The 22,525-nt window shown below is 46.6% G+C and overlaps 1 long non-coding RNA gene across 1 annotated transcript in view; it reads right to left on the minus strand.

Moving 5' to 3' along the window:
- Nucleotides 1-819: 819 nt before the first annotated feature.
- The window catches only part of LOC130366950 (uncharacterized), a 54,350-nt gene continuing 32,644 nt past the window's right edge, over nucleotides 820-22,525 (minus strand). Inside the window, exons 2-3 of the long non-coding RNA XR_008892011.1 lie at nucleotides 15,046-15,165; nucleotides 820-1,137 (exon numbers count right to left, since the gene is read on the minus strand). This is a non-coding gene — a long non-coding RNA (uncharacterized LOC130366950). The remainder of the gene's footprint in view (nucleotides 1,138-15,045; nucleotides 15,166-22,525) is intronic.

Below are 22,525 nucleotides of genomic sequence, written 5' to 3' on the forward strand. Positions count from 1 at the left end.
AGCAGCGCGGACCCGACTCAGGTAATTATGCCACCGGGGATGGGGGGAGGCAACGGGGCAGCGGCGCCGGCAATGGGTGCCACTGCCCCTTCTCTCCCCCTGGCTGTCGGCGCCGCTTCTCTCCCCCTGGCTATCGGCGCCGGCACCGATAGTCAGGGGGACAGAACGGGCAGCGGCGCCGATAACCAGGGGGTGAAAAGGGCCGACAGCAGCGCTCTAGACCCCAGGAAAGGCAGGGGGAGAGAAGCTGGCAGCGACGGCCTCTCTCCCCCTGCCTTTCCTGGGGGTATATCGGGGTATACACGCGCACACACGCACCCTCATTTTATCATGGATATTTGGGAAAAAACTTTTTTTACCCAAATATCCTTGGTAAAATGAGGGTGCATGTTATAGGCCGGTGCGTGGTATACCCCGATAAATACGGTAGTATACATAGAAAATATTCACCTGACTGTTGGCTAAATGCAACTTTTACATTTGTAATATCTCATTCACTTTTTATTTTTTAACTTACAGTAGAAAATGAGATATTAGAGTTGTAAAGAGATAATGTGATTTTTATGTGAGTCCACATGAAAAACATCTCTTTTAAATAAGCACACTGTCTCATTCCATTGTAAAATGAAAAATATGATCACAGGGAAATAATTCTGTCAAATGATCTGAGAATCTTAGTATAAAAATCTTTCCTGTAGAGCTAATGTATAAAAAATAGCAACACTTAAATACAGTAGTTTCTAGAGATATGCCATGTTTTCCACCTGCCAATAAAACTTCAAGTGGCCGTGCATATAATACTCACTTGGTCAATGGCTGTCATCAGAGGAAGATGGTGTAAATGTAACACAGGTAGTGGACCCTTTGTGTTATTATTTCATTTGCCTGGACTGGAGAGGGAAATTGAATTTTACCTGTTATTCACCTTTACGGCGGTACATTTTTCCAAGAGGGGATACCTAGTTTACTGTCCTAGTAATAGGGATCTTAGCAGAAAACAGAGATGATTCCCCTTGTTGCTCAGGCATTCAATAGTGTTATGACAGAGAGAATATAAAGATGGTGCAGGAGGTCATCGTCCAGAACTTCAAAACTTCTCCTGCCCAGCACAGGCCAGCACACAGACCATAGAACAGCCTAAAGAAGCAAGAAGAAAAATCCCATAGATTAAGGAACAATGAGCCATGTGACCAAGTGGTAAGCTGCAGCCTTTGACTTAATGGCACACAAAGATGGCATAAGAAATTGAGTCCGATTGTGCCATAGAATGGCTGTCATCTTTCACTTTTACTACAGTGCCTCTGCGAGCCCTCTTAAAATGACCTCCTAACTTCAGATTGCTCTGCCTAGGTGTCACTTGCTAGGTAGCAGCAGCCTCCATAAGTGCTCATGACTATCCTTAGAGGCACTCAGGCAACCCCCACAGAACAGTGTCAGGCAGCTGCTTCTAAGGCTAGCAGGATTGTCATGTATCAGAAAATGCCTGGACTCAAGGGAGCTTGAATTTGCTGTTAAGTTTAAAATAATAATAGCTATAAATAATGAAGAACACATTAACTATAAGAAAATCTAAAAATAATTAAATTTGTTTAGTCTTGAGAAAAGATGTTTAAGGGGAATATGATAAATTTATTAAATAAATAAATGGTCCATACAAAAGATTTTGGGAAAAAATGTTACAGGCAAAATCCTCTCAGAAGACAAGGGGCACTCCCTCCATCTAGTTTCCAGGGGTGACAAGCCATCTTTACCATAAGAAGGGTGAATTTATGGAACTGGTCACAGCAAGAACAGTTGAAAGCTTCAAAACAGGGTTAGATACATTCCTAGAACAAAATAACATTAATGCATATGCAGGATTATAGAAAAATTTGATTTACAACAAATGCAAATATCACAACGATTATATTGCGCAAATCGCTTCATTAAACTCCATATACTGTGGTCCAAGCTCCAGGGCATCTAAAATTGAGGATCCACATGTCAGTATGTGGGGCAAGGAACACTGGGAAGGCAAGGTGGGAAGACAGGTAGGCGGGATGACCCTGAATCACATGCAGGATGCAGCCTATCAGCAGCCAGTCACCCGTGTGGTGTCACAGCCCTATATATTCGGCAGCCATTTTCCCTCTCGTCATTTCATTCATTACACTGCAAAGAGATTAGACGGACATCGCTGTGTGTGTGTTACACAGAAAAGCTTGTTGCAGCAGTCCTTCTGTAGGACACAGAGCACAGCGTTTTTTCACAGAAGTTTAATCTTACTGCAGCGATTAACCCCTCAGTCACTGTGAACAGCTTTTTATTACAGAGAGGGGAAGAGAGCTGTGTGTTGCCTCAGCTGCAGAAATGTTTTCAGAGGGAGAAATAATGTTTACGTCAAATCTGTGTCTTTGTTCCACAACAAATGGTCTGCTGGTTATACTAGTCTGTAGACGGTATAATCCATACTCAGCAGTCTATTCCTAATAGTATTTGAGAGAGAGTCCTTCTGCAATTTTGGGTTTAGTACACAGTGACAGCTGCAGCAGTGTTGTGCACTGCTGGTGTTTTTTTTTTGCGCACTGTAGCGCATTTTTCTGCACTCATAAATGCATACCACATACCTACATCTAAGTGGTGTACTATTTTGTACCTGTTAATCTGTCAAGTGCCTAGATACTGTGAAAGTCCAGGCAAAAGTACTCACTGGCTGGTGTTGTACTCAGATACTTTTTTAAGTGTACTTTGAAGCTTTCTGCTTGTAAGGAAAATGGATATTACGAATACATTTTTTTTTGGTTCACATATACAATATGTCTACTTTATGTTTGCATCATAAAATTGACGTGTTTTTACTTTTGGAAGACACCAGAGGGCTTCAACGGTCAGCAGCAATTTTCCGATTTTTCACAAAATTTTCAAACTCAGTATTTTTCAGGGACCAGTTCAGGTTTGAAGTGGATTTGAAGGGTCTTCATATTAGAAATACCCCATAAATGACCCCATTATAAAAACTACACCCCCCAAAGTATTCAAAAATGACATTCAGTCAGCGTTTTAACCCTTTAGGTGTTTCACACGAATAGCAGCAAAGTGAAGGAGAAAATTCACAATCTTCATTTTTTACACTCACATGTTCTTGTAGACCCAATTTTTGAATTTTTACAAGGGGTAAAAGGACAAAATTTTTACTTGTATTTGTAGCCCAATTTCTCTCGAGTGAGGACATACCTCATATGTCTATGTAAAGTGTTCGGCGGGCGCAGTAGAGGGCTCAGAAGGGAAGGAGCGACAAGGGGATTTTGGAGAGTGCGTTTTTCTGAAATGGTTTTTGGGGGGCATGTTACCTTTAGGAAGCCCTTATGGTGCCAGAACAGCAAAAAAAAACCACATGGCATACCATTTTGGAAACTAGACCCCTCGGGGAATGTAACATGGGATAAAGTGAACCTTAATACCCCACAGGTGTTTCACAACTTTTGCAAATGTAAAAAAAAAAAAAAAAAAAATTTACCTAAAATGCTTGTTTTCCCAAAAAATTTTTATTTTTAAAAAGGGTAATAGCAGAAAATACCCCTAAAAATTTGAAGCCCAATTTCTCCCGATTCAGAAAACACCCCATATGGGGGTGAAAAGTGCTCTGCTGGCGCACTACAGGTCTCAGAAGAGAAGGAGTCACATTTGGCTTTTTGAACGCAAATTTTGCTCTGGGGGCATGCCGCATTTAGGAAGCCCCTATGGTGCCAGGATAGCAAAAAAAAAACACATGGCATACCATTTTGGAAACTAGACCCCTCGGGGAACGTAACAAGGGGTTAAGTGAACCTTTATACCCCACAGGTGTTTCACGACTTTTGCATATGTAAAAAAATTTTTTTTTTTTTACCTAAAATGCTTGTTTTCCCAAAAATTTTACATTTTTAAAAAGGGTAAAAGCAGAAAATACCCCCCAAAATTTGTAACACAAATTCTCCCGAGTACGGCGATACCCCATATGTGACCCTAAACTGTTGCCTTGAAATACGACAGGGCTCCAAAGTGAGAGCGCCATGCGCATTTGAGGCCTAAATGAGGGATTGCATAGGGGTGGACATAGGGGTATTCTACGCCAGTGATTCCCAAACAGGGTGCCTCCAGCTGTTGCAAAACTCCCAGCATGCCTGGACAGTCAACGGCTGTCCGACAATACTGGGAGTTGTTTTGCAACAGCTGGAGGCTCCGTTCTGGAAACAGTGGCGTACCAGACGTTTTTCATTTTTATTGGGGAGGGGAGGGGGGCTGTGTAGGGGTATGTGTATATGTAGTGTTTTTTACTTTTTATTTTATTTTTTGTGTTAGTGTAGTGTAGTGTTTTTAGGGTACAGTCGCACGGGCGGGGGTTCACAGTAGTTTCTCGCTGGCAATTTGAGCTGCAGCAGAAAGTTTGCGGCAGCTCAAATTTGCAGTCAGATACTTACTGTAATCCTCCGCCCATGTGAGTGTACCCTGTACGTTCACATTGGGGGGGGGGGGGGGGGGGGACATCCAGCTGTTGCATAACTACAACTCCCAGCATGCCCGTTGGCTGTCGGTGACTGCTGAGAGTTGCAGTTTTGCAACAACTGTAGGCACACTGGTTATGTATCACTGAGTTTGTGACCTAACTCAGTGTTTCACAACCAGTGTGCCTCCAGCTGTTGCAAAACTACAACTCCCAGCATGTACGGTGCATGGTGTACGGTGACTGCTGAGAGTTGTAGTTTGCAACAGCTGGAGGCACACCGGTCGTGAAACACTGAGTTAGGTAAAAAAAAACTCTGAGTTTCACAACCAGTGTGCCTTCAGCTGTTGCAAAACTACAACTCTCAGCAGTCACCGACAGCCAACGGGCATGCTGGGAGTTGTAGTTATGCAACCAGCAGATGCACCACTACAACTCCCAGCATGCACTTTAGCTGTTTGTGCAAGCTGGGAGTTGTAGTTAGACAACAGCTGAAGGTACACTTTTCCATAGAAAGAATGTGCCTCCAGCTGTTGCAAAACCATAAGTCCCAGCATGCCCATAAGGGAATGCTGGGAGTTGTGGTGGTCTGCCTCCTGCTGTTGCATAACTACAGCTCCCAGCATGCCCTTGTTGCATGCTGGGAGCTGTTGCTAAGCAACAGCAGGAGGCTGTCACTCACCTCCAACGATACAGCCGCACAGGTCAGTCCCTCGTTGTCTCCGCCGCCGCAGCTGCTCCTGGGGCCCCGATCCCAACAGGGGCGCCGGGGATCGGGGTCCCCAGCACCGGGGGTCGTCTTCCCGCACCCGCTCACGTCCTCCAGAAGAGGGGCGGAGCGGGTGCGGGAGTGACACCCGCAGCAGGCGCCCTGATTGGTCGGCCGGTAATCCGGCCGACGAATCAGGGCGATCGTGAGGTGGCACCAGTGCCACCTCACCCCTGCAGGCTCTGGCTGTTCGGGGCCGTCTCTGACGGCCCCGAACAGCCAGTAATTCCGGGTCATCGGGTCACTGGAGTCCCGATTGACCCGGAATCGCCGCAGATCGCTGGACTGAATTGTCCAGCGATCTGCTGCGATCGTCGACATGGGGGGGCATAATGACCCCCCTGGGCGATATGCCGGGATGCCTGCTGAACGATTTCAGCAGGCATCCGGCTCCGGTCCCCAACCGGCTAGCGGTGGGGGCCGGAATTCCCACGGGCGTATGGATACGCCCTCGGTCCTTAAGGACTCGGGATTCAGGGCGTATCCATACGCCCTATGTCCTGAAGAGGTTAAACCTGTTAATATGTCAAAGGCCTAGATACTGTGAAAGTCCAGGCAAAAGTACTCACCGTCTGGTGTTTTTACTCCAGTGTACTTAAGTGTACTGTAGCGCATTTTTCTGCCCTCATAAGTGCATACCACATACATACATCTAAGTAGTGTACTATTTTAATTTACAACACAAATAGAGAAACATAGCCGCACATCCACCATTTGTATTTTGATCGACTTGCTTCTCAGCATAATTTAAAAAACTAACAGGTTGTTAGTATATAGTATAGTTAGTATATACATTGTGATGAAAAAGTACAAGCCCACTCGCCACGTCAAGGCCACCTAGTCAGAGTGGGTCCCTAAAATAACTGGAACGACCCAGTAGACAGGCAGCCCCACTGCTGCCCGACCAAGCCCCTGGCTTTAGGCCGCACCACCCCACAGACAAAGCATCACAGAAACAATGGCCGCTACAGAGAACCGCACCAGTGTGAACACTTACCATGTGCTCCCTACCAGAGGGCTGGGAGAATGTAAAGGGGAAACCCTTATACAGTCTCCTGCTAATTAAAAATGCCTGGGCCGAATGGGTGGAGTGTACAAGCCCATGCCAAGGCCACGCCAAGGCCACCTAGTCAGAGTTAAACCTGTTAATCTGTCAAGGGCCTAGATACTGTGAAAGTCCAGGCAAAAGTACTCACCAGCTGGTGTTTTTACTCAGATACTTTTTTAAGTGTACTGTAGAGCATTTTTCTGCCCTAATAAGTGCATTCCACATACGTACATCTAAGTAGTGTACTATTTTGTACCTGTTAATCTGTAAAGGGCATAGATACTGTGAAAGGACAGTCAAAATACACACCTGTTGATATTCTAGACGAATAATATTTTAAGTGTAGTGAAGCGTATTGTACTCCCCTCATATACGCACTAAGTATGTCTCAGGCAGAGAAGTTCCAGGACCTGCACAGAGGAGTAGCTGAGGCCTAAATTCATCAGGCAGAGGTTGCAGCAGACTAGAGGCGAGTGGCAGCAGGAGTCGCAGTGAGAGGCCTGAGCTCCCGGTATCAGCTAGCGGTCGTGTCTCGACGAGCAACCCATCTGCCATCATCGATTGGTTAACACGGTCATCCACTTCATCACAAGTGACATCTGATACCCCCAGTCAACAGTTGGTGGGTTCCTCAGAAACAACCCTCAGTTGCCATGGTTTGGGAGCAGTCCCTGTCCTCTTATTGCCTTTGTCCTATGCTGTTCCCTCCCCTAAATAAGTATCTTATGCTGTGGGTTCAGCTTCACTATTCAGTGAGGATGATCTAACAGAGGACAGTAAGCAGCTATTGCTCAGCCAAGAAGTGGAGGAGAAATCTGCCGCTTTCCCCACTAGGAGGGCAAGTAGTAATGAGGAGAGTGGCAAGAGAGGCGGTGTTGCCAGCATTGACACTGTTGAGGAAGCTGAGGAGGTCATCAGTGACGTGCAGACACATGTTGATGATGATGAAGCCGATTGCAATTGGGAGCCTGGTGCAGAAGGGACTTTATCATTCATCATCATTCGAAGAGAGCTGCAGGTTGCCCGTGAGGCAGCAGCTGAGCCAGCAAGGTGGTAGCATGGTTGGCAGTCAGCATGGTGGCAGAAGTAGAAATTCTGGAGTTAAACGTGCCCTGAGGAGACCACCTGCTACGCGGCAGCCTACCTTCCCGGGAGGTAGTGGAACAGGGGTTCCTGGAGACGGCGGCAGTAGCAGTCAATTAGTGCAGACTGTTGGTTGGAAAAGCAGCTACTCGGCGGTGTGGAAGTTTTTCATCAAGCATCCGGAGGAGGTTCACATAGCCACATGCAAGATATGTCGGCAGAAGGTGAAGCATGGCCAGGGTCCCAATGTTGGCACCACGGCCCTGCGTCAACATTTGCTGCACCACCATAAAGCGGTCTGGGAGAACCGTGGCTCCGATGTAGTGGTCCAGCCTGCTGCATCACCCAGTGGCACGCCGCTCCCTGTTTCAGCCAGCCAAGGCTCCACCACCTCAGCCAAAGGGAGTTGTGTGTCATACCCTCCTTCTGTCGCTCCAGATGCTCCTGCTCCTCCAACTTTTAGTCAGCCATTCTGCCAACAATCTATCGGCGAAGCCATGTCCAAGAGACAAGAGTATGCGCCCACTCATCAAACGGCACAGAAGCTGAATGTGCTCTTGTCCAAGTTGCTGGTTCTGCAGTCCCTCCCTTTTCAAGTGGTGGACTCTGCACCTTTCAGAGAACTGATGGCTTGTGCCGAGCCAAGGTGGAGAGGGCCAAGCAGTAATTTCTTTGTGAAGAAGGCAGTACAAGCCCTGCACAATTTTGTGGAAGAGAAGGTGGGCCAGTTCTTGAGCCTGTCGATGTGCACCAAAGTGCATGGCAGCGCCGAAGTCTGGAGCTGTAACTACACTCAGGGAAAATACATGTCCTTTACAGCTCAGTGGGTGAATGTGGTTCCTGCACAGCCACATCACCAACTATGACAGGTCACGCTGCTTCCTCCTCCATGCTCTCAGGCTGTTGGTCCTGTGACAGTGTGAGACTCCACCTCCTCATCCTCCACTGTGTCCTCAGCCTCCACTGCCCAGACAAGTCTCAGTGGCCCTTCAGCATACCATGTGTGCACGGCATGGCGGTGTCACGCTGTTCTTCACATGGTTTGCCTCAGCGAAAAGAGTCACACAGGGGAGGAACTGCTAAAAGTCATTCGTAAAGAAATCAGAGCATGGCTTACTCCACAAAACTGGAAATGGGAACCATGGTGACTGACAATGGGAAGAACATCTTGCATGCACTGCAACTGAGAAGGCTGAGCCATGTGCCCTACATGGCACACATGTTCAATCTGGTTGTGAAGCAGTTCCTGAAGTGTTCCCCCCATTTGCAAGACATCCTATCAATGGGAAGGAAAGTTTGCATGCACTTCAGCCACTCGTACACAAAGCACACCCTCCTCAAGCTGCAGCGTCAGAACTTTATCCCCCATAATTGTCTGATTTGTGACGTTACCACACATTGGAATTCCACCCTCCATATGTTGGACCGACTGTACGAACAGAGAAAAGCCATCACCGATTTCTTGATAATCCAAGTGGATAGGGGTACTCCCCAGTGTAACTTCAATGTGAACCAGTGGCAGCTCATAAGTAACACCTACCATTTGCTCAGGCCCTTTCAGGAAGCCACATTATTAGTAAGTCGCTTCCTGAAAACGTCATTCCACTGCTTGTCAGGGCATGATGGCTGGTTAGGACACTTGAGATGTCACGCCTACATCTCACGGCCACCTGAGCCCTGTGGGGGCTGAACTGGAGGAGGGGGTGGGGCACAGTGGAGCATAGTTTAGATTTTAGGTGACAGGAGAGGAGGAGCAGGAGGAGCTAGAGGGTTATGATGAAGGTGAGACAGAGGATCCAGACACACTGAGGCAGTATGCAGATGGAGGCAGAGAGTCTCACCGAGTCACCTGCACAAATGGCATGAAGCATGCTCACGTGCTTGCTTGGTGACAGCCAAATTGTCACCATTCGGCAGCGGGATGACTTCTGGATCTCCACCTTACTGGATCCTCGCTACCGCCACTTTTTTACACCCATTGAGAGGAAGGACAAAGTGACCTACTACAGAGGCATCCTATGTCCTATCGGCACCATCATCCATCCTCTAGCAGGTCTGAATTAGGGGGTCCCCTGCAATCACCTTCCACTGCCATGGCTGCTGGGGAGGGCAGGGGTAGAAGGAGCAGTACCAGCTCCATCAGCAGCAGCCTGAGTCTACAGTTGCTGATGAGTAGCTTTCTTCACCTGCATAGTGAAGCAACTAATCAGCAGCAGGTACACCTGGAGCAGGACCTGAACCAACAGGTGGTGGCAAACCTTGACATGCCCATGCCAACACACCATGAAGATCCGCTGGACTTCTGGGCAGCCAAACTTGTTTTGTGGCCTCAACTAGCAGAGTTTGCCCTGGAAAAGTTGTCCTGCCCAGCCAATGTGGAGAGACTGACCTTTCTGAAGATGAATCATGCATGGATCAGCCAGGATTTCCACCCACCAATGCCTGATACATCAGAGTAGATTGACCATGGTGCCACACCAACAGTTCACAAATTTGGATAGTGCCAAACAGATTTAAGGCGTTGCTCTCCAGTTACAAACATTCCTCTGCATCAGACCACCCACCTTTGTTACCGGGTACTGGTATTGCCACCCACCACACCATTCTATCACCAGGTCACTTTCAGGACTCCTAATGCTGCTGCTGCCACCTCCAGGCTGTGCCATTCAGCCACTATATGGTCTCTTCATGCTTCACCACCTCCAGGCTGTGCCATTCATCCACTATATGGCATCCTCATGCTTCAGCCACCTCCAGGTTGTGACATTCAGCCACTATATGTTCTCATGTTTTAGCAAACTCCAGGCTGTGCGATTCAGCCACTATATGGTCTCCTCATGCTGCCACAAACTCCAGGCTGTGCCATTCAGCCACTATGTGGTTTTCTCATGCTTCAGCCAACTCGAGGCTGTGCCATTCAGCCACTATATGGTCTCTCCTCATGCTTCAGCCACCTCCAGGCTGTGCCATTCAGACACTGGCCCTTATTTACTAAGAGTGGAGTGTAGGTTTCTTTGTGGGTTTTAATTCCCTACAATTTATTTTCCACGGTATTTACTAAGATTTCCCTACCATTTCCACTTTCCCTACACTTTCCTTTTTTTACACATGCTCTGACCTGTTGGGTTTTCCTCAGCTGAAATCCACCACATTTTCTGTGGAAACTTTAGTAAATATGTTGGGATTTTGTGAAAATCTCGGGAACACGCCCCTTTTCTGTGACCACGCCCCCTTTCCCCGATGGTCACACCCCTTTTTCAGGTTTTCTTAAGCAAAATGGTTAGTTGGGGTTTTTTCAATTCAGGCGCAATTTCAGACACAAATTCAGGCGCAGACAGAATTTCAGGCGCATATTCTGGCGCAGACAGAATTTCAGGCGCAATGCGCCCGAAACTGGCGCACAACCCGACAAAACATGTCGGGTTTGCAATAGTAAATAAGGGCCACTATATGGTCTCCCCATGCTTCAGCAAACTCCAGGCTGTGCCAATCAGGCACTCTATGGTCTCCCCATGCTGTCACAAATTCCAGGCAGTCATTCAGACACTATATGGTCTCCTAATAATGATGCCATCTCCAGGCTCTGTCGTACTGCCATGTGACATTTGACTAATTGTTTGGTCATTTGTACTCTCACGCTGGTGCCCAGGACACTAAAACTTGGGAGTTAATATTTCTATTTCAAAATCCTCAATTTCAATATCTTAAATAAAAAAATCTTACATTTCAATGGTCTCTTCATGCTTCTGCCCACTCCAGGCTATGCCATTCAAACACTATATGGTCTCATCGTGCTTCAGCCACCTCCAGGCTGTGGCATTCTGACACTATATGGTCTCCTCATGCTTCAGCCAACTCCACGCTGTGGCATTCAGACACTATATGGTCTCCTCATGCTTCAGCCACCTCCAGGCTGTGCCATTCAGACATTATATGGTATCCTCATGCTTCAGCCAACTCCAAGCATTCAGACACTATATGGTCTCCCAATGCTGCCACAAACTCCAGGCAGTCATTCAGCCACTATATGGTCTCCTTATACTGATGCCACCTGCAAGTTCGGTCATTGTGCTGCCATGTGACTTGTGACTCCTTATTTGATTTGGTCCTTTGTACCCACATGCCGGGGCCCGGGACACTGAAACTTGGGAGTTAAAAATTTCAATTCTAAAATCCTCAATTTCAATATCTTAAATTTAGATTTAAAAATATTACATTTCATTGGCCTCCTCATGCTTCTGCCAACCCCAGCCTGTGCTATTCAGCCACTATATGGTCTCTTCATGCTTCAGCTAACTCCAGGCTGTGGCATTTAGACACTATATGGTCTCCTCATGCTTCAGCCACCTCCAGGCTGTGCCATTCAGACATTAAATGGTATCCTCATGCTTCAGCCAACTCCAAGCTGTGCCATTCAGACACTATATAGTCTCCCCATGCTGCCACAAACTCCAGGCAGTCATTCAGACACTATATGGTCTCCTCATACTGATGCCACCTGCAAGTTTGTCATTGTGCTGCCATGTGACATGTGACTCCTTATTTGATTTCGTCCTTTGTACCCACACGTTGGGGCCCGGGACACTGACACTTGGGAGTTAAAATTTCAATTTTAAAATCCTCAATTGCAATTTCAATATCTTAAATCTAGACATTAAATGGTATCCTCATGCTTCTGCCAACTCCAGCCTGTGCTATTCAGCCACTATATGGTCTCCTCATGCTTCAGCCAACTCCAGGCTGTGCCATTCAGCCACTATATGGTCTCCTAATGCTTCAGCCACCTCCAGGCTGTGCCATTCTGCCACTATATGGTCTCCTCATGCTTCAGCCACCTCTAGGCTGTACCATTCAGTCACTATATGGTCTCCTCATGCTGCCAACACCTCCACAGTCCTTAGCACCCCTTGTCATCCTCCATAGTCCTCAGCACCCCCTCGTCATCCTCCAAAGTCCTCAGCACACCCCCTGTCATCCCCCACAGTCCTCAGCAACCCCTGTCATCCTCCATAGTCCTCAGCACACCCCCTGTCATCCTCCACAGTCCTCAGCATCCCCCCTGTCATCCTCCACAGTCCTCAGCACCCCCTGTCATCTTCCATAGTCCTCCGCACCTCCTTGTCATCCTCCACATTCCTCAGCACGCCCTGTCATCCTCCATAGTCCTCAGCACCCCCCCTCTCCATCATCCTCCACAGTCTTCAGAACACTCCCTGTCATCCTCCACAGTCACCAGCACACACCCCTGTCATCTTCCATAGTCTTCAGCATCAACCCACCGTTATCCTTCACATTAATCACAATTAATCCCCAGCCAAAACTAGCCCACCCTCACCCCTCCCTCTGTACATGTCTGCAGTGTCCGCACTTTATAGAAGCAGCAGCGGGAGCTCTCAGTGGCGGCAGGTTCTCCCTCTGCTGCAGAGCAGCCGGGGCAGGGACACGTCTTAAAGAAGCAGCGTCCCTGCCCCAGCTCACTTTACTTGGGGCCCGGGGAACTGGCCATAGAGGGGGCCTCGCTGGGGTATTAGCCAAAGAAAGGAGCTTTACCAAAGAGGGGGCCTCATGGTATGGGGGAGGGGGGATGTTGAGAGTGGCCGCATTTGTTTTATACAAAAAAAAGGATGCCTGGACAGGTGGATGGCCCGGCCCACTGGGAAAATGCCCGGTATGCCCGGTGGCCAGTTTGGCCCTGCCCGTCAGTCCTGGCTGCAGGATCACTGATTTAAATGCTGCTGTGCCACTTTAGAACAGTGAGCCACAGTGCAGCTACAGGGCTGGCCCTGCCTCGACCATGGTATTATGGGGTTTGGAGGTAAATCTGATGCCAGTCAGTGACAGTGAGAGTCAGCAGGGCTGCTTTAGCGTGGGGCTAAAGGGCTAGTTGCTTTGGGCCCCCAGGAATGACAGGGCACAGGGCAGCTGCCCCTTTTGCCCCATGTTAAAGCAGCCCTGCTGACACTCACTGCCACTGACTGGCATCAGATTTACCTCCAAACCCCATAATGCAATCACAGGGTGTTGATCAGTCATAGCAGCTGAGGGTCTTCTGAGGGCCAATGTTGCTGCTGTGATAAGATTGACTTTCTATTATAGCCATAAACAGGCTGTAATAGGAAATCAGTAAGACCTGACCCAAGATAGCAAACAGGCACTGATCAATGGGGATCAGCATTTGTTTGCAGAACCTTTACAATTAATTGTTTTGGGCCCCACACCCCCTGTTATTCACAGAGATGTGCGGCCACATAGCGATCTTGTAGAAATACATCTCTCATTCTACTAGTTGTAACGGGAAACTATCTACAAGTCTGCTTTTAGTCACATGTCTAACAGTGAAGCTGAGCTCCTATAATGCAGTTGATGAGTTAGGGCTAATGCACACTATGGAAATTTAGCAAGTTATTTCCTTCCTCAATTTCCTTGCAGAGTAAGCACTGTCCAGAATCATCACTTATTTTGAGTGGTATCTTGCCACGGAAATAAATGGACTTCACCGACAGAATGAACATGTTTTGGCGGAATCTGAATCTATGTCGGCAGTACTTCTATATAATTTCCTTAGTGTGCACTGAACAGCAGAATCCCATTGAGAGCAATGGGATTCTGAGGGGGATATCCGTGGTGTGCATGGGCCCTTAATTTTCTGTTACTAAACATTGCCTGATAAAAAGATGACAGTTCCTAGAATGCAAATCACCAGATCAAGCTCATATTTCAGCCCTGTAGTCTGCCATATTACAAAGGCATCTTTTGGCAATGTGGTAGAACATCTGTTCACACAGTTTGCCACCTCCGGGGCCTGAGAGGGTCAGCACACAAGAAATATAATTTTCAGCCACTGTGCACATTATACAAAACAGAAACTTGCTCTAAAAAACTATGCTGTAGCATAAAGTCTCCCCCAGACTTGTCTTTCTCTTGGCTCCTACACTTGAATCTCTTCCTACACTGGGAGCCACTTCCTTGTACACTGTGCAGACATAAATAAGCCCACTAACAAGCAGCCTCCAGCACATGGGCTGTCTGAACCAATAACCTGGACTGGCCAGAAAGGGAATGACCTCACCACCAACCTGTCTGTCATTCCATAAAATCCAGGCTTGTAAATAAAATTTTCCAAAATTCCCAGTAAGCTATGTCTTCCTATGGATAGCCAGCTACCTGGATTTCACACTTCTCAACTAGCTTTCCTTGGATGAGCTGTGAACTTTCTTGAGTGTCACAGACATAAAAGAGGAATCTTGCAGACATAAAGCATTGCCTGACTGCCAGTACAGTACTAGATAAGTGATACACTTATTATTTCAGTTTTTATGTAGATTAATTATATATGGAATCTGTAAAATGTAGTTCAAAGGTAAACATACACTTTAGAAAACTCACTCAGAACATCTAAAAAAAAGTCTTGTTTATAGTTTCACAAATCCCATTTTTGCTAAATATTAAACAGTATGGAGCTATTTCAATAAAACACTGCATCCCTTAAGTGACATATAGTAGACATTTCTACATCAATAACAATGTATCAAGGTTTATTCAAGGATTTAGCAAGCTGTGTAGAAGAAAGAAACACTGAAACAGAACTTCTCGCGTAGTAATCCAGAGACTCTAACAGAATTACAAAACCAATAATGAAATGACATACAAAATGGCAAAACCGTTATTTTTAAACTTTCTAACCTTTAGCAGATCCAAGTACAGTTTTGAGTTAAGATGACTGTGTTTCCGAAAATCTGAATAAATCCTGAAACAGCATGTTGAGTGAAAACGTGAACCAGTCCGCCTCTAAGATTGATTTCCCTATAAAGGACACATAGAAATTTTTTTATACTTGTCAACATACTTCAGCATTTCCCGAATCAGACAGAAAAGCGACAGACAATAATTCCTCCTGTGGTGTTTCAAGACAACTTTTAGGCTTAGCAGCCTTTTTTTGAGTAGCAGCCTTTGATATTAAATTGATAAATGGTTAAATAGTCTTATATAGTATACATTTCCTAACTATCAATATGGCACATGTATGTTATCATCCAGGCATTATTCGGATCAGAGCCAGATTACTAGAAGCACAGTTGGGGTCATTCAGGGCCATATGTTGGATTTTTTTTAAAGGGGAAAACTGACTTACCAATAGCATAAAAAGAACTCATAATTAAAGAAAGATGAGCTCTGATTGGTTGCAAAAGCACAGCTAGAAAGTTTTTGTCTCATTTTCTCAATTGTCTTTTGTCTCAATTTTTTTTATTCCCCCAAAAGTAATGCTGACAATCTGTATGCAAGTGTCATGATGACCCTAAAAGCTCTGCTATTATGTAGGTGCAGACGAATGCAGTATTTGTTCTATATAGTACCTATTTACTTGCTTAGAAGACATGCCACTAGGTAAGAAAACCACTGTGTAAGCATTCTAAAATAACACTTTATAATGAACTAGAAAATGCCACGAATTTTCATCTGATGGTTAAGGTACATGAATACATAAACACACACTGTGGGAATTTAAGCCCATTCATGTAAAAGAGTAACCGTAAGGTCAGATACATTGATGTTAGATGGGAAGGTCTTGTTTGCAGTATCTGTTCTAGTTTATCCCAAAGGTGTTAGGTGGGGTTGATATGAGGGCTCTGTGTGGGCCCAACCATGCATTTATAGACTTTGCTTTGTGCACTGTCATACTAGAATGGAAATGGCCTTTCCTAAACTGGTGCCACAAAAATGGAAGCATACATTTGTCTTAATGTGTTGAGAAGCCAAAACTTTAAGATTTACCTTAACTTGAACAACTAAGCTACCAGAATACAGCTCCAAAAAATAGTTCCTCTTCTACCAAATTTTACAGTTGCTGTCAGGAAGGTAATAGTCTCCTGGCATTCGCTAATCCCAGGCTCCATTAGACTGCCACACAGAGAAGCATGATTTGTCACTCTATAGAACACATTTTCACTGCTCCTGAGCCCAGTCCGCTTTATACAACTCACTCTGACACTTAGCATTGTGCTTGGTGATGTAAGGTTTATATGCAGATGTTTGGCGATGGGCACCTACACCATGAAGCTCCCTGTGCACAGTTTTAGTGCTATTTACCTTGGATTTATTGAGTCAGCAAAGTTTTAACTTTTATGCAATATACACCTCAGTACTCAGATTTACATTAGGCAATTCTTAAACACGTCCACTTTTCAATAATAATACCACTCACAGTTGATCATAGAAGATCTAAAAGGGAAGACATTTCACAAACAAGACCACTTGCATTGGGGGCATTCTATTACAGTACCATGCTGGAATTTAGTGAGTTCTGGAAAACAACCCCATTCATTCACAAATGTTTGTAAAAGCAGACTGCATCAGTAGGTGCTTGGTTTTATACACTTGTGGCAATAAGACTAAATGAAAAAGAGATATGTCCCAATATTTTTATTTGCATAGCATATAAGCACACATATTCACATGCATCTACACACTGTCAGTAACACATTATAACTAGAGATGAGCGAACTTTTCAAAAATTCGATTTGGCCGATTCGCCGAATTTTCCGAAAAAGTTTGTTTCAATCCGAATTATTTCGCGGCGATTCTATATTAAAAAAGGCTATTTCTAGCCTACATACAGCCTCTATAGGGGTATAGAACACTTTGCTGTGTTCTAAAACGCATATGGAGTGTGCTGGGGTAGTGAAATAATACTGTTATTCAGAATAGCATGCAGATTACCAGCATCGCTTTTAGAATCACTGCCGCACAGCAGCACAATGAAAGAGCCTGGTGGTGGCATCAGTGTCAGGAGACCATATAGTGACTGAATAGCATAGCGTGGAGGTGTTGGCAGCATGAGGAGACCATTTAGTGGCTGAATCGCACAGCGTGGAGATGTTGGCAGCATGAGGACACCATATAGTGACTGAATGACACAGCTTGGATGAGGCTGAAGCATGAGGACACCATATAGTGGCTGAATGACACAGAATGGAGGTGTTGGCAGCATGAGGACACCATATAGTGGCTGAATGATACAGCTTGGATGAAGCTGAAGCATAAAGACATCATATAGTGGCTGAATGACACAGAATGGAGTTGTTGGCAACATAAGGACACCATATAGTGGCTGAATGGCACAGTGTGGAGGTGTTGGCTAGTGTTGCTCACGAATATTCGCAATTCGAATATTATCCGCGAATATCGCATATTCGCGAATTCGCGAATTTCGCGAATATAGCGCTATATATTCGTAATTACGAATATTCGTTTTTTTTTTTTTTTTTTTCACAGTACACATCACAGTGATCACCCCTCTCTGCTTCCAGCTTGTGTGGTGTAAAGAAGGCTCTAATACTACTGTGTGAGACTGGCGTGCGAAAACTCGCATATGCGAAAAATTAGCATATGCGAATTGTCGCGTATGCTAATTTTGTATATGCTAATTTTCACCTCTGTAAATTTTCGCATACGCGAATTTTCGCATACGCGAAAATAAAACATGGATATGACGAATATGCGAATATACGCGAATATATGACGAATATTCGTCCATATATTCGCGAATATTCGCGAATTCGAATATGGCCTATGCCGCTCAACACTAGTGTTGGCAGCATGAGGACACCATATAGTGGCTGAATGGCACAGCTTGGATGAAGCTGAAGCATGAGGACACCATATAGTGGCTGAATTACACAGCGTGGAGGTGTTGGCAGCATGATGAGACCATATAGTGGCTGAATGACACAGAATGGAGGTGTTGGCAGCATGAGGACACCATATAGCGGCTGAATGTCACAGTTTGGATGAGGCTGAAGCATCAGGACACCATATAGTGGCTGAATGACACAGAATGGAGTTGTTGGCAACATGAGGACACCATATAGTGGCTGAATGACACAGCTTGGATGAGGCTGAAGCATGAGGACACCATATAGTGGCTGAATGACACAGGATGGAGTTGTTGACAACATGAGGACACCATATAGTGGCTGAATGGCACAGTGTGGAGGTGTTGGCAGCATGAGGTGTTGGCAGCATGAGGACACCCCGCCGTGTGGGTACAAAGGACCTAATCTCACAAGCACTCAAAGGGCTTATGTGGCCGTAAGATGTAGGCGCAACGTCTCCATAGCCCTGACCGGCCATTTTTGGTTTTTGTACCTTTGTTTAAGAACAAGCGAATATTCAAGAGTCCAGAAGACTCTATAATGCAGGACGGTGGACCACCAAAAGACATTCTTCTATAAAATAATTTTTTATGAAATAAAGAAGCAGAGTTCATCCCTCTGCGTATTTTTTTTGAAAATTTTACTTAGAAAATCACACCCAACAATTGCTCAATGGTGTAATGGTTATTATTGTGGAAAATGTAAGTTAATTACTGTGATAATTATCCGAAAATTTGAAAAAAACACTACCCAAGAGTGTTTAATAACCCCATACTTTGCACCATAAATGTTGAAATTTAAATTAAGTATGTATGTATGTATTTCAAAAATCCTAAAATTAAAGGCCCAAGCCCAGAAGCATCATGAAGTCAATTAGTTCCTGAAAGACACAGGAGCAGTCAGGAGTAGGCATCAGCAGTACCCAAAAGGCTTTAATAACCCCTTACATTGCACGATCACTCGCAAGATCGAGCAATAACAGGTGTGTTATGCCCTCAGATGTCCGGGGCTGCACGCGCGCTACACTGAATGGACCAGCGTGTGTCTATCTTTCACCGACAGGTGCGGGTAACCTGCTGAACCCCCTTTGCGATAGGGATCAGGGATTGCAATTATTTGCCAGGAAAGAAGAATCACAAGCGCAGGTCATAAGCTTGGGTTCATTAAGTACCTGACCTTTGTACATAACGCATGTCTCTACTACCAATTGGATGGTTTAGTGAGGTCCTCGGATCGGCCCCGATGGGGTGGGAGAAGGCCCTAGCAGAGCGCCGAGAATTTAAAGATCATTGTTGAAATTAGCATTAAGCATGTATTAGCTATTGCTAAACTTCCAAAAATGTAAGGCCCAAGGCCTGAGGCGTCAGGGAGGCAATTATTTCCTGAAAGACACAGGATGAGTCAGGAGCAGGCAATCGCAGTAGCAAAGAGGGTTTCATAACCCTAATTGACAACCCAAGAGGGTTTCATAACCCACCATAATTGGGAAATGTTGGTGTAGCAGCATGGTCAATCTACTCTGAGGCATCTGGCATTGGTGGCTGGAAATCCTGGCTGATCCATCATTGATTCATCTTGACAAACATCAGTCTCTCCACATTTTTGGTGGACAGACGAGTTTGCTTTGGGGTGACTATGGCCCCGGCCGCACTAAACACCCGCTCTGATGGCACATTACTGGCCAGGCAGGACAGCTTTTCCAGGACAAACTCTGCTAGTTGTGGCCATAAATCAAGTTTGGCTGCCCAGAAGTCCAGCGGATCTTCAATGGTTGTTGGCATGGCCATGCCAAGGTATGCCACCACCTGCTGGTTCAGGTCCTGCTCCATGTCTACCTGCTGCTGATGAGTTGCTTCACTAAGCGGGTGAAGAAAGCTACTCATCAGCATCTGTAGACTCAGGCTGCTGCTGATTGAGCTGGTACTGCTCCTCCCACCTCTTCCCTCCCCAGCAGCCATGGCAGTGGAACGTGAGCGCAGAGGGCCCCCTGAGTCAGACCTGCGTGTGGATGGACCATGTGGCCGATAGAATCTCTCTGTAGTAGGTCAGTTTGTCCTCCCTCTCAGTGGGTCTAAAAAAGGCCCCCATTTTGGGACGGCAGTGAGGGTCTAATAAGGTGGAGATCCAGAAGTCATCCCGCTGACGAATTTTGACAATTCGGGGGTCACTACGCAAGCAACTGAGCATGCATCGTGCCATTTGCGCCAGTTACTTGGAGGAACTACCTGCCTCCATCTTCACTGCATACTGCCATGCTGTGTCTGGGTCCTCTGTCTCAACTTCCTCATAACCCTCCAGTTCCTCTGGCTGCTCCTGCTCCTCCTCTCCTGTCTGAAGACTAGAACACTTGCCATCTCATGCAACCTAAAGTGTGCTCCACTCTGCCTCTCATCATCCTCCTTCTCCAGTTCAGCCCCCACAGGGCTCATGTAGCCTTGAGATGTAGGCGCAACGTCTCCATTGCCGTGACCAGCCATGGTTTCAATCATTTGTTGTAGGAAACGTAGGAGTGGAATTACGTCGTTCATGGCGTAATCCAGGCGACTCACAAATAATGTGGCTTCCTCAAAGGGCCTCAGCAAATGGCAGGTGTCACGTATGAGCTGCCACTGGTTCACATTGAAGTTACACAGGGGAGTACTCCTATCTGCTTGGATCATCAAGAAATCGGTGATGGCTTTTCTTTGTTCATATAGTCTTTCCAACATATGGAGGGTGGAATTCCAATGTGTGGCAACGTCACAAATAAGAATATGTTGTGGGATACCGTTCTGACGCTGCAGCTCAAGGAAGAGGTGCTTGGCAGTGTACGAGTGGCTGAAGTTCATGCACAGTTTCCTTGCCATTTTCAGGATGTTGTGCAAATGGGGGGAAGACTTGAGGAAGCGCTTGACAACCAGATTCAACACGTGTGCCATGCAGGGCGCATGTTTCACACTTCCTTGTCACAGCGCGGACATGATGTTCTTCCGGTTGTCGGTCACCATGGTTCCCATTTCCAGATTTCGTGGAGTAAGCCCTACTTGGATTTCTTTACGAATGAACTTTAGCAGTTCCTCCCCTGTGTGACTCTGTTCGTCAAGGCAAACCATGTGAAGAACAGCTTGACACCGCTGTGCCCTACACACATGGTACGATGAAGGGCCACCGAGATTTGGACGTGCAGTGGAGGCCGAGGACACGGGGGAGGATGAGGAGGCGGTGTCACACACTGTAACAGGACCAACCGCTTGGGAGCGAGAGCATGGAGGAGGAAGCGGTGTGACCTGTCCAAGTTGCTGTTGTGGCTGTGCAGGAACCTCATTTACCCAGTGAGCCGTAAAAGACAAATATTGTCCCTGCCCGTAGTTACAACTCCACACGTCGGTGCTGCCGTGCACTTTTTAACACACCGACAGGCTCAAGGACTGGCCCACCTTCTCTTGTACAAACTTATGCAGGGCTGGTACTGCCTTCTTCGCAAATAAATGACGGCTTGGGACTCTCCACCTCGGCTCGGCACAAGCCATCAATTTTCTGAAAAGTGCAGAGTCCACCACTTGAAAAGGGAGGGACTGCAACACCAGCAACTTGGACAGGAGCACATTCAACTTCTGCGCTGTTGGATGAGTGGGCGCATACTGTTGTCTCTTAGACATGGCTTCGCCAATGGATTGTTGGCGGAATGGCTGACTAAAAGCGGGAGAAGCAGGAGCGACAGAAGGAGGGTTTGACACACAGCTCCCTTCGGCTGAGGTGGTGGAGCCTTGGCTGGATGAAGGAGGGAGCGGATGGCCACTGAGTGATGCAGCAGGATGGACCACTACATCGGAGCCACGGTTCTCCCAGACCGCTTTATGGTGGCAAAGCATGTGTTGATGCAGGGCCGTGGTGCCGACATTGAGATCCTGGCCACGCTTCACCTTCTGTCGACAGATCTTGCATGTGGCTAGGTGAACCTCCTCCGGATGCCTTATGAAAAACTTCCACACCGCCGAGTAGCTGATTTTCTCACCCGCAGTCCGCACTAATTGACTGCTACTGCCGCTGTCTCCAGGAACCCCTGTTCCACTACCTCCTGGAAAGGTAGGCTGCCGCGAAGCAGGTGGTCTCCCCCTGGCACGTTTGGCTCCTGAATTTCCACTACTGCCACCACGATGTCTGCCAACCATGCTACCGCCTTGCTGCCTCAAGGGCAACCTGCAACTCTCTCCTCCTGATGATGATGAATCGGCTTCATCATCATCAACAGTTGTGTACACGTCACTGATGTCCTCCTCAGGTTCCCCAACAGTGTCTGCTTCAGGACCCTGAACACTTGCAACACCGCCTCCCACGTCACTCTCCGCATGACTACTTGGCAATCGGCGCATGTCTCCTCCCCTTCCTGGCTGTCCAGTAGCTGCTGACTGTCCTCTATTAGATCATCCTCAGTAAATAGTGGAGCTGAACCCACAGCATAAGATACTTCTTTAGGAGAGGGAACAGCAAAGGACAAAGACAATGGGAGGACACGGACTGCTCCCGGGCCA

This window comes from Hyla sarda, chromosome 4 (assembly GCF_029499605.1).
Source record: "Hyla sarda isolate aHylSar1 chromosome 4, aHylSar1.hap1, whole genome shotgun sequence".
NCBI lineage: Eukaryota > Metazoa > Chordata > Amphibia > Anura > Hylidae > Hyla > Hyla sarda.